This window comes from Canis lupus, chromosome 22 (assembly GCF_003254725.2).
Source record: "Canis lupus dingo isolate Sandy chromosome 22, ASM325472v2, whole genome shotgun sequence".
In the NCBI taxonomy this organism is placed as follows: Eukaryota; Metazoa; Chordata; class Mammalia; order Carnivora; family Canidae; genus Canis; species Canis lupus.
The window spans coordinates 39,919,581-39,933,198 of NC_064264.1; the positions used below are offsets into that span (position 1 = coordinate 39,919,581).

At 35.6% G+C, this 13,618-nt stretch overlaps 1 long non-coding RNA gene across 1 annotated transcript in view; it reads right to left on the reverse strand.

Moving 5' to 3' along the window:
- The window catches only part of LOC112655891 (uncharacterized), a 67,760-nt gene extending 54,491 nt beyond the window's left edge, over positions 1 to 13,269 (reverse strand). The window contains exon 1 of the long non-coding RNA XR_003133938.3: positions 13,206 to 13,269. This is a non-coding gene — a long non-coding RNA (uncharacterized LOC112655891). The remainder of the gene's footprint in view (positions 1 to 13,205) is intronic.
- Between the last annotated feature and the right edge of the window lie 349 nt (positions 13,270 to 13,618).

Here is a 13,618-nt window from a genome sequence, read left to right on the forward strand (position 1 = left end):
CTGATCCCAAATTAGAAAGTACAATGACAATTTGCCAAGGCATCGGAAAGATGCTCACTCTATATCATAAATTTAAAAAGGTGAAGCAGAAGATAAGAATGAGGTCCAAACTTCTTGTAGATTTTTTTTAAAGAAATAAAACAATGAATTTCGATGTTTCAATGTTTTAAATTGCAATGTACTAAGTAAATGATAATTTTACTAATTTGATTTTTCTGTACATTTATAACTTACAGTAAGTTTTTAATGTTCTGACAACATAATTTAAGGATCACAGAACTGTAAACTTTCCCGTTAGGTACGATTACTTTGGACTGTTTTAGCTTACATGGCCATTTTCACCATGTGGTACTTACCATGCAAAGTGAGAACTGTCTATATTAAATAAACTTTAACAAGAAATTATTGATACAATCTTATTTTTCATATCATTATTAACTGCCTTGGTCATTTTTGAGGGTTTTCTTTTCCTATTGTTTGATTTCATCTTGCTTGTACAGATTTGCAAATATTTGTGGCAATTAAATATTTAATCCTCCCCTGTTTAAATAGTTAAAATATACTCCACTTTCAGATTTTGGTTTGTTTTTGAGCTTGATTATGTATTTTATTTCATATGGAATTTTTTTAAAAATTAATTAGTTAAGTTTTCTTACCCTTTTTTGTTGTTGTTCTAGTTCTGTACTAGATGCAGTAGGTAGGTGACCTTTGAGAAATTGACTAGCTCTCAGTCTTTCCTTTTGTTACCTATCATCTGGAGATAACATTACTATCTATCTTATATATTTCCTGAAATAATTAAATGTGCTAAGCTTTATAACACAGGCTACCCCTATGAACAACAAAGTTGTTTTTATTAGTAGTAACTATAAGTAAATCTATCAGAAATTGAATTAGAGGATGAAAAATTATGCTTATTATCCTTTAGAAAGCTTACCATCTCATGGGAAATAGAGAAGTAAGGTGCTTAAATAGTGATAAGGGTTATTATCGAGATGAAAAACACAGAGGACTAAAAGAACATCTCTAGACATAAGCCAACCCACATTGTTGGCACCAGGGAAGTGATTTCAGGAAAAGTGGTAATCATACTGAAATTAAGGTGAAGAAAGACACTTTAAACAGTGACAACAGGATGTGCAAAGACATAGAAAATGTGAGAAGAAAAATGCCAAATTTTGTGAAGCACGTGTAGCTTGGGATGACTGCTGGAAAAAAAAGTAAAGTTTCTGAGTGTTTGGAGTTAATACTCTAAACGCTCTAAAAAGGAGACAAAAGAATGTATTATACAGTCAAATAAATCAAATAAATCATTATAGGAACTGAAATATTGAACAAAGAATGGCCATAAACATATTAGCAATTTAGAAAAATCAACCTGGAAGTGGAAAGGAAGCTGGCTTAAGGCATATAAACAAGACATAGGAAAACTGGAATGTAAGAATGAGGAATGGCCCACATGATAGATGATGAGACCGTGAACGGCAGCAGTACTGATGGCTATGTGGAATAAGAAATAATATGGGAGATATTAAAAAAAAAAAAAAACATGACTGGTACTGAAAGGGTGTGTTGGCCAAAAAAGAGGCTGAATTTAAAGGTGAATTCCTAAGAGAAAGAAATCTGATTATGGAATTTAATAACATCCAATCTTATTGTAATATGTGCCTCCTGCTTTTTAAATATGACATTAATTTTAAAATTGGATTTAGCAATATCTCTTTTAACTATACAGCTACATATTTAACTACAGATAAAGATATTTTCCCATAAAGATAATCTGTGGGAATTTTTTATATAGGAAATGGGATGAATTACATAATAGTGCTTTATCTCAAAAAGTTTAAGGTTCTGTAACAAAGAAATTCTCTCATCTCTAAGAGCAAAATGTGACATTCTGGGTACATCTGATTCATCTGCATCTCAGTGTCCTTTTCATGAGGACCCCCAGGAGAAACTGTTACCTGATTTAAGTATGAAGTATAGTGTACTTCTCCTTCGCAATTGCTGTTTGAATCTCATGGCTGTTGTAAATTTTGTAACTTACAAGCTTTTAAATTTATAAGTCAGATCTGTTTTTGTGGTTTATCTACAGTAGACTTGTGGGTTATTTTGACATTTTTTTATTCTGCTTTGTTCCTACATCACTTTTCTGTGTGTGAAATGGCACTCATCTTTTCATTTTATTCATCCTTGTAAGATATCTTAAATCATTTGGGGAACAATATGTGACATGTAATAGAGAAAAATCATTTCCATGGCTTGATTCCCTCTGCATTGGGAAATGTGTTTTCTATGCATTAAAGGTTGAAGAGTCCGCTCTATCCCTTTCGTACATTTTGTAAAATCTCTCTATGTAGAATCACTTAACCAGCGAGTTGATGCTTTGGACATATCCAAACTGAACAGAAAAGTATCTAAAGTATCTGGCTATTACCTCTGTGATTCTGAAAGCCGTATCCTGTCCTGCCTGAAACTATGCCTGACAAAATGATGTTGCCTTTGATGAATGTGAAAGAACAGCCACTAGAGGTGCTCACCTACTATCAAGACAGAAATCCTTCCTCACTGTGTAATCAGACACTGAACTGCTCACCTCAAAGTTAACATTAGGGCTGCTGTATAAAATGTGGACTATAGCAAAAGTCCCACTGATACCCAATGTTTAACGTTCCCTGAGTATTGCTAAATGCTTCTTATAAAACTCCACTGGAGATTTCAAATTCATTATGCTATGGAAGAATGATCTAATTCAAAGGTATTTCTGCTTTGATAACTTATCTACCTTTAAAAATCACATTTCTTATTTCTATTTTCTAGCTGCGCAGGAAGGAAAAGAGAACATATTTGACAGCCTTTGAAAGATAATTGATGGCGATAGAGAAAATCATATAGCTTTGAACTAGAGCATAAAAATGACAAATCTATTACATGGGATCTTTTTCTCACTCTCTCCATCTTTGGGTATTTGGTCTTAAAATGGATCTAATTCATATAAAGGCATTCTTATAACATTTCAGGCTTACATTTTGATACATAAGTTATTTGGGCTTAAAAGTGTGCAACCACAAAATGAAATGTATACTGTGCATGATAGCAGAGGGGAGGTGCTGTCTTAAAGAGAACTGATATTTTCTTCCACTGAGTTCTCTCTTTAGAGTATAAGACCCTCTACTCATACTTTACCTTCCTTGGTAAAAAAGTTGCTTGAAGATAGAATTAGTTGGAAATAAATTCTATTCTAATCTTAACAGTAAAGCTTACTAATCTAATTCTCTTAAGTAAGAATTTAGATCAACATAATCCATTATTTCCATTTTTGGCATATTGCATTCTTTATGTCAAATGTAATTCCTCACTTTTTTCATATACATGACAAAACTGATATATTAATTGATGCAATATTTAAACAAGCTCTTCTGCTATACAAAGAAAAATGACAAATAAATCTCTGAAAATGGATTCTGGAATTTTTATAGAAGCAAAGGATTGTATGAAACTAAATGATCTCTCTTGGTGAGAAGTAACATAGTAGAAAATAAATTGTTAGGGGGTGGGACGCCTGGGTGGCTCAGTGGTTGAGCATCTGCCTTTGACTAAGGGTGTGATCCTGGAGTCCCAGGATTGAGTCCCACATCGAGCTTCCTGCAGGGAGCCTGCTTCTCCCTCGGCCTGTGTCTCTGCCTCTCTGTGTGTCTCTCATGAATAAATAAATAAAATCTTTAAAAAAAATTGTTAAGGGGCTTGGGTTATTTATATTGTCATTAATACCTAGGGAAAGTCCTAGATTTTCTAACCTCAACTTCTCTGTTTTTGTTATATAAATCTTGACATTTCTTTTTTTTTTTTTCTGACATTTCTTTCTAAAATAATGCTGTAGGTATTAAATTGAAACAACATACATAAATCTTTTGACATATATATAGGGATTCTAGAACTTGGTTCCATTTTCCTCTGATCCCAATTCTATGGTACTTTTATCCTACAACAAATACTATGATCTTTGGACAGGTGCATGCAGCTGAGGCATGGGTTAAACTAGTGGAGAAGAGCTTCAAGGTGTTGGAAATGGGCAGGAAGAGAGTATCCAACAATGAGTCTGACCTTTGGTTCCCCAGGCTGAAGTAAAGGAATATGTGTGACTATTCCTTCGCCTTAACATCTCATTAAAAAACAAAACAAACCTTAAGTAGTTGTTGAGCTTGTGAGCTCAGACTTTCCTGCTTTGCCACTATAAGAATATGGGGATTTTGGAGAACAGCAAGGTTTCGTTCAGGGGGCTCAGCAGAGCACTAACAGCTGCCCCATGATGCAAGCCTACATAATCAGACTCTCTTGTCTTGGTCCTTTCAGGGGTTCCACGGCAAGAAGACACTCTCACAAACAAACTTGAGTTTCTAGGAGCCTAGAAGAAAAATAACAGCCTACCCACGGAGGCCCAACAGCTAAAGAAAGGATAATCAAGTCGAATAATCAGCATATCCACTTAGTGAAACTAAACTGTTTAATGAGAACTGAGTAAAAACAAAACAAAATAAAAAACTATAAAGAGTACATAAGGAGACCAATGAGCAGTATTAAGATCTAAAATTCAAACCAAAAAAGCATTCTCTCTCTCTCTCTCTCTCTCTCTCACACACACACACACACACACACACCAGCAATAACTAAAAATAACAAGAACCCCATTAAAAACCCTCCAAAAAAAGCCATTCTGGACCTTAAAAACCTAATTTCATCTCAAATTTCACTTTAAGAACAAAAGAACTTTTTTTTTAAACCGAACTATGAGATCCTAAACAAGAATTAGCAATTTTTTCCATAAAGGGCCAGATAATAAATATTTTAGGTTTGTGATAGCTTGGAAGGAGGGTAAAGTCTCAAGTCCTGAAATTAAGTACACATAGATACAGATTTTTTTCAAAGGTATTTAATGAACAAGTATTCATAGTAAAGAAAAATAAGTAAAGATGAAAGCCAATAAACAAGTAAAAGACTAAATATAGTATAGCCACACTATATTATATAGTATCACATACAATTTACCCAAAGGAAAGAGTGGTACCTTTTTAGTAAAGAAGAGGGCTCAGGAAAGGAAGAGGGGACAGTCATGGAAAAAATAAAAATGAAAGATTAATAAAAAACCATACATAAAAAGAAAAACTATATAAATAATAACTTACAGCAGTTAATGCTATGTTGTTTGTATCAAGTGGATTGTACTTACCCTGGCTCTGCTAATCATATTATTTACAAAAAGCAGGCTCATGAAGAATGACACACTTAAATTCTAAGGAGATGGGAGGATGAGTATTAATGAAAAAGGCCTTAGCAAATCACGAGTCAGCTGTCTATTATATACATGAAGGAATTGTAACACAACAAAAGAATATAAGCATATCAGCAACATATTAATTGGCAACACAAAATAATTTTACTTAGGATTTCTAAAAACATTTAAGAGAAATAGTTCCAGTGTTGTCATGCCAGTTCGATTTGCTCATGACAAATCAGGTTACTCAGGTTTGTTTTTCACCTGTATCAACTGAGTAGGAGTTCATAATAAAAATCAAAACAACAGGACACAGCACTGAAGGACATACACATAGAGGACCTCAAAGTCTTTCCTAGTTCTAAGATGATTCTGTAGTTGCTGCATGTGCTCAGGTCTCCTAAGGATTTCTTTTTGCCTTCTTAGCCTGGTGCTTGACTTATTTTTTCTACTTTAGTATGTGTGGTTCAGTTTTTCTCCTATATGAATTTGCTGAGAATAAACATAAAAATAACTACTACATATCACTTAAGAGGATGAGCCTTTTAATGTTTCTAGTTTTAAAGTATATATAAAAAAAGATTTTCGTTACTATAGGAATATTGTGAATGTAGGAAAAATTCCAGTTTCTGATGATTTTTATAGAATTCAAGTGCCTTCCACTGAATTGTGTCCTTTTCAATATGATGCAGTCATTAGTGTCATGAATTTAATCTAAGTTCAGAAAAGAAAATAACTAAGAGGAGTTTGCTTTTGAAGCATGTACATGGGTACATGTTTTCACCATATTAACTTGTACATCTCCTCATTTGTTTTTATTTTTTTTCAGAAATGGAAGACTTATTTAAAATGATCTCCAAACATTCATTTAATATAAATCAGTCTGTGCTACTATTGCTATGCCAATCACTAGAAAGATTAAAAAACTGGAATTGGGAAATCAGTTCTGCTGGACTTTTGGTAGCAAGGGAAGCCATATCGATTGACATTACAAGTGTGCTGGGGAAGAAGGTGATTTAGATTAAAGTAATAACCATAGCACAAGAGGAGTCTAGGGGGAAATACAAACATACCAGTGTTCTTTTTATTTTATAGAGATATTTCCTCAGTATTTCTTTGGTTTAAGATCTTTGACTTTTTCCCCCAGTTTTCAAAGCATATTTCATCCCAGGCATTCAAAATGGGAAATGTTAAGCTTCTTTCATGAGTATGTATTTGTACTCCAAAATTCTCAGTCTCTTGAAGATTCAATACTAAACATTCTGAGGTGTTTTGGGCAAGTTGCTTTCATTGCTTCTTTTTGTTAATCTATGTCATGCAATTAGTATTTAACTAAATGAGAATAACTTAAATATAAATATGACTTCTTTCATAATCAGGAAGGAGGCATGAACCACGCATGATGACTCTTAACCAATCTGATTGAATGGTAATTACAACACTAACTCTTGCTAACTCTTTACTTTTGGGCAAGTTTTAAAATCTCTCTCCTACACAATTTTCTCATCATAAAATGAAGATAATAACACAATCTAAAGCACAGTGCTGTTGTAAAGACAAGATAATACTTGTAAGGATCTTGAAAAAGAAAACCTTACACAAAGTAGTTACTTAACAAATGCTATCTATTATTGTTATGACTTGGTAAATATGTATTTTTCTTAGAATACTTGGAACAAGCAGCAAATGTGGGAATTATTCTTACTGTCATTTAGTTTTGCTATTTCATTTCAAATAGATATAGTTTGCAGACAGTTCCTACGAATCTTTTTTCAAGTTGGCCAGAAACATGCTTTAAGATTTCTGGAATAAAATCAGAAATACTAACAATGAAACTCAGATGGAAAGACAAGAGCCAAGAGAAACTAAGGAGTCTTCTCTAAATTATCAACCTAGGTGAGGCTTCTGAGGAACACTTACCTTAATTTTCAAGTATTCTAAACTCTGGGCTGCCATTACCCTTAAAGGTTGAAGTCACTGCAGATTTAGTCTTCAGCTTTCCTACCAGGGCAACAAATGCTATTTTCAAGGGATAGGTCTCATTGTTACTCACTGTTACATGGCTGGTTGATGGCATTATGTTCCTTGGCCAATGCAAAAATACCATATCAACACCATATCAAGCTGGCATGTTTAGGCACTCTTATGGGCTGGACTGTGTCTTCCCAAAATTCATATGTTGAAGACTTAATCCCTGGTACTACAGAATGTAGCTAATGGTGGGGCCCTGATCCATTATGATTGATGTCCTTATTATAAAAGAAAAAACACCAAGGGGCATGCACATACAGAGTAAAGTCCATTTGATGACCCAGCAAGAAGGTGGCTGTATGCAAGCCAGGGAGAGAAATCTTGGGAAAAACCAAACCTGCCAACACCTTAGACTTCTATCTTTCAGAACTATAAAAAATAAATTTAAGCCACCCTGTCTATGGCATTTTGTTACAACAGTCCTAGCAAATTAATACAAGTACTAAACATGGATGGGAAAGGACTTCACAAATTGGATGTATTGTCATTGTCCAATAGTTTTTGTTGTGTTACTGTTATCATTCTCAAAACAATCATATCAGCATGGGGGAAATATTTGTAGAATTCCTCCAGAAATACCAGGAATCCTTTATAGTCTATGAAATGTTTCTCCAACTTATGGAGGAAAAAATGCCTTATGGATTTTGCTTGAATAATTACTTCCCATCCTCAGCCTTTAGTGAATGATGTGTCAACTCCTATTGATATTAAGCCTAAAAAATAAAAGCCTTTTAAAATCCACATGGCATAGGTCTCCTTTTAGAACTTGTCTCTTTGCCTGTCTTCTGTTAAATTCAGTTAAAGGGGTCTGGAGATTCTGGGTAGCAGTTGTGTGGGGATAGGGTAAACAGTAGCCAGATGGGTTAGATTTAAAATCAATAGAGCCTTGATGATTCCAAGAACTCCAGAACATCTGCATGTAAGTCATTACTTAGTAGGATGTAGATTGCATCATGCATACCAAATGTTGCTTGCATCCATCTCCTCTTAAGGAAGACTCTTGGAGGGCCTTAGTCCCTATTGTCTTTAGTATGGTTGTTAAATCTGTCCTATCTAACTAAAGGTACCTCTACATCATTTGCTGTGGAATAGACTTCTAGAGATTACCCATAATCAGTTTCTTGTCCTTCCTTGGCATAAAGAATACTGAGATTTGTAGGAAGGATTCAATTCCCAAAGCAACATTAGGATGAAGTTGTTAGTTTTATTATCATTTTACACAGTAAAGAAATTGATGTATAAGAAGATAACTGAAAATAAAAGTGTTCAGGTCAACAGTCAATTGGTGGGGCTGATATTCAAACACAAAACTACCATTTCCAACCCTGCATCCTTAAACACCAATCTACCGTTTATTGTTCTTTTTGCAAAACTTAACTTTTCATATTTCTCCTCAGTCTCCTGTTTTATTCAATTTGTTTTATGATTTTAACTGTGGTAAAACTAAGTTGTTAAAAATACTGTAGGGGAAGAATGGGGTAGGCAGCATGGAAAGGGTAGATAAAGAACCTGTCCTAAAACATGAGGAGGTTAATTTAGCTTTCAATTTAGCTAAAAATTGAAAGACTCAACCTTCTAGATAGGCAGATATTGCTACCGGGCCTATCAAATACACAAGGAAGAAACTAATTAGACATTTGATTCAAAGAGCAGTAATATCTTTTAGGATAAACCAGAATAAAAGGGCCATTTAATTATGCTCATCTTCCTCAACTAACTTCAGATCATTTCTTTAAGCTCAAGCATCTTGTAAATGCACCAAAGAAGAGAGCACATGGTTAAACTACAGGCTATTAGAGATGATCTAAGCCTGACATCTCCCTCTTAATATTACACTATCAGAACCTGTCAGATTTTACCTTTGGATTCTTGAATTTATGAACAGATCTTTTCTGCACAGCTCCTATTTTCAGTTCAGACTCCATGCTTATTGAATCAGGAGGAAATTTGAAAGGAGATATTTATGTCTAGCTAATCTGACATCTGACTCTTCTAGGAGTTCTCACTTGCTTCAAAGCCTCCTAACCAGTCTGACTCTAAATTCTTGGCTCCACTATCCAATCTCCAAACGTTATCCAGAGTATTTTTTTAAATGATAAATAAGCATATTAACAAATAAATTAGATCATGGCAATTTCCACTTAACTCTCTTAAATGGCTTTCCTTCATGTTTAAAGTAAAATTCCAACTCTTCATTATGGTTAACAAAGCACTGCTTTATTTGGTCCCTGGCCACTTCACAGGAATTCAAGACTTACCATAAAACTACATTTATCGAGATAGTGTGGTATTGGCAAAAGAACAAATAGACCAATGAAATAGAATAGGGAGCTCATAATTAGACCTACACAAATATTATCAACTGGTCCTTGATCAAGAAGCAAAAGCAATTAAATGGAGAAAATATGGTTTTTCAGTGGTGCTATAAAGACTCTACATCTACAAGGAGAACAAAGAATGTAGACATGGATAACACACCCTTCTTAAAAAATCAAATTGTATTATAGACATATATTTAAAATGCAAACTTTAAAAACTTCCAGGAGATAGCACTGGAGAAAGCCTAGATGCTTTTGAGTTTACATACAATATCAAATGCACTCTCCATGGGAAAAAAAAAGTTGGACTTCGTTAAAATGAAAAGCTTCTGCTCTGTGAAGGACACTGTTAAGAAAATGAAAAGACAAGCCATACACTGAGAAAAAAAATTTGAAAAACTGATAAAAGGACTTGTATCCAAAGTATACAGAAAACTCTAAAAACTCAGTAAGAAGGACAAAAGATCAAACATCCTGTCAAAGAAGACACATGGATAGAAAAAAAAAAAAAGCAAATGAGAAGACATTCAACATTTATGTCATTAAGAGATGACAGCTTAAAACAACTCAATACCATTCATTATACGTCTATTAGAATGGCTAGAATACAAAACACTGACAACACAAAACACTGGTGACAATGTGGAGCCATAGGAATTTTCATTCACTGCTGGTAGAGAGGCACAATGGAGTAGTCATTTTGGACTTCTTTAGTTTCTTACAAAGCTAAACATAATCTTACTACATGGCCCAGCAATTGTGTTTTTACTCACAGGAGTTGAAAGCTTATGGCCATATAAAATCTACTCATATATTCATAGTTACCAAAACTTAGAACTAACCAAGCTGTCCTTTAGAAGGTGAATAGTTAAGGAAACTATGGTACATCTATGCAATGGAATATTATTCAGTGCTAAAAAGAAACGAGCTATCAAGCTATGAAAAGACATGGAGGAACTTTAAATACATACTATTAAGCAAAAGAAGTCCATCTTAAAGGCTCATACTATGATTCTAACTTACAGGAAAGTCAAAATAATAAAGAATATTTTTTAAAAATCAGTGGTTACCAGGGCTTGGATGGAATGAATACATGGAACATAAGGAACTTTTAGGACAGTGAAATTTTTCTGTATAATACTGTAATGTTGGATATACGATATTATCCATTTGCCAAGATTCATAGATCTATACAAGACTAAGTGTGAATCCTTAATACAAACTATGGGCTTGGGCAGCCCAAGTGGCTCAGTGGTTCAGCCCAGGATGTGATCCTGGAGACCAGGGATCGAGTTCCAGATCAGGCTCCCTGCATGGAGCCTGCTTTTCCCTCTGCCTGTGTCTCTGCCTCTCTCTCTCTGTGTGTCTCTCATGAATAAATAAATAAAATATTTTAAAAACAATCTATCTAGTGATAAAGGTAAGAAACAGGATTTGCTTAGGCCTCCAAGTTACTTAGAGTGTGGAGACATAGAGAACTACAGAGGTACAGATGGAGAAGACAGCCTGGTGAAAAATTCTTTGAAATGTTATATAAACTATCAAAATGGCCATTAAGCTTACTTGCTTTCATGGTCTGAATATTTGTGTCCCTCACAATTCATATGGTGAAATCCTAATATCTGATGTTATGGCATTATGAAGTGGGGCTTTGAGCTCTGACCTGATGAATTGGATTAGTGCAGGATACAACAGAACTGCCACACTTTTTTTGTTTGTTTGTTTGTTTGTTTGTTTGTTTGTTTTGCCATGTGAGCTTTAAACTGGAAGTCTGCAGCCTAGAAAAGAGTCCTTGCCTGACCAGGACAGTGCTGTGATGTTGGACTTCCAGCCTCCTGGACTATGAGAAATACATTTCAGTAGTTTATAAGCCACTCACTCTGTGCCACTTTGTTAGAGCAGCCTGAACTGACATGACATCTGTTTTTTCAAAAAAACCCAATATCACTCTTTGTTTTCAGAAAAAAAGGAGCTTTTTTTTCCTTCCACATAGTGAGGATGCGCCATGTATTCATTCAGTGTGCAGCATGGAACAAAAATTAAATAGTCTGTTGGGTGACTGAAACTGGTCCCGATGATGTAGGAATGAGTTACGGGGAGACAGGGCTAGGCAGCAAAAGATAAGGGAAAGGCCCCAAAGTCAGGCTCCTACCCATACCCACTAAACAGAGCTAAGACAGTAAAAACAGAAAAAATAAACCTGGTTCCCTAGCTCCAAAATGTTAGGGAATGTCTCCCTTTTAATGACCACTAAGTAATCACAGAAATAAATCATTAAGATGAAAAAAAAAAATAAAAAAAAAATAAAAAAAAAAAATAAAATAAAAATAAATCATTAAGATGTTATCAATAGTCCCTGCTCAAACCAAGAAGGCACAAGAATCTCAAGGCCATGGGCTACCTTACTAGAGTCACAGAAATCCCAGATGTAGAGAAATATTATGGAAAAGATACCAATCAGAGAGAAGGGAACACCTTGTTTGGGTTTATGATTTCTACAAAAATATCTTGTTTGTTATTATGGTAGTTACAAGCCCACCTTTGTTCTAAATATCCACCTTAATATTGACAAGAAACTTACCAAGTTCCCTGGTCAATTTCCTATAAAAGAGAGACCATAAAAGCCCTCAATGGGCAACCCTGTAGGGATGCCTCTGATTTCTGAGCACTTTCTCTGTATCTCTTAATAGGCCTCTACTGCTTTGCTCAGTCTATGTTGTCCGATTCATTTTTCAACTCTGTGAGACAAGCTCTCATGTATCGCTGAGTTGTATCTTATCTCTGTAAGCAGTAGTCAACTGCATAAATATGAAGAAAATGTCTTGAATGGAAGTGAGGTCACGTTTTACTACCACCAGAAGAAATGATCTTTTTTTTTTTTAAAGGACCTACTAAGTGACAAACTTTTCAGTGTTAGGAACAACTATTTCTGTTTCCTCCACTACCATGTCTCTGGGGTCACAGCTTTTTAATATGTATTCTCTGAAACAACCACATATAGAAGCTTTTTTGCAACAAGATAAATAATGAGCTTCCACTTACACCTCTTTCTAATTTATAAGCAAATCACATAAGCATCATCCTTTTTTTAAAAGGTATTATACTATATTTGTTTAAAAATGACTGCAAAGTTCTCATCCATGAAAAAATGGGCTAGCAAGCCACTTGCAAGTAGATTATTGGTGTCTTAGACCAACATATTGGTCTCTCAGAGCCTTATAGACAGAACCCCAACTTCTGGTTCTCCTCCTGCAATGTATCTCACCTTCAATTTTCCCTGCAGTTAGGATGCTTCCCTTACTCTCATCTGTCCCCCAGTCTCATCTCCTTTGGGACATCACACCAATTTCCTTAGCAGCCAGCCCTGTGGTGGTTTAGAGCCCTATGGACTGTGATCTCTAGATAGTGCTCTTGTGGGTCTGATAAGGATTTATGTGCTCTTTATGGGGAGGAATGTGTGAAAAAATAGCACCATTTATTACCACAACATCATTTAAGCACTCATGTTCCAGACTCAGTGACTAAATGCTGGTTAGTTTGTATAATTCCCAGAAAAGATTCTATGAAGTGGGAACTACCATTACCTCCACATCACCAGGAGAGAGGATATCGAGGCACAGAATGGTCAAGGAGTTCAACCAGTGTCCCAGTTAATTATGCTTAAGTAGTTTGGCTGGTCCCAGAGTTGATTATGACGTTTAAACCCACGAAGTCTGAGCTGGCCAAGCACTTACTGTGAGCTTGGGTGGTGATGGTCATCACCGGGATGCACACCAGGTGTGTGCGGGCCCCATGAAGTACCTGGCTACCTGCCCTAACGTTGTCCGCCCCAGGCACCCTGCATCTGCTCTCCGCCTCGGCGGGCCTCGCTTCACTTGGATGCGCTGAGACAAAGACCTCATGTGCCTCATGTGCCAGGCACGTGGTGCATCTGTGACCAAGGCGAATGCGGCCTCCACGTGCAGCCCGTGGGCCCGACCGTGGCGGAAGCCCCTCC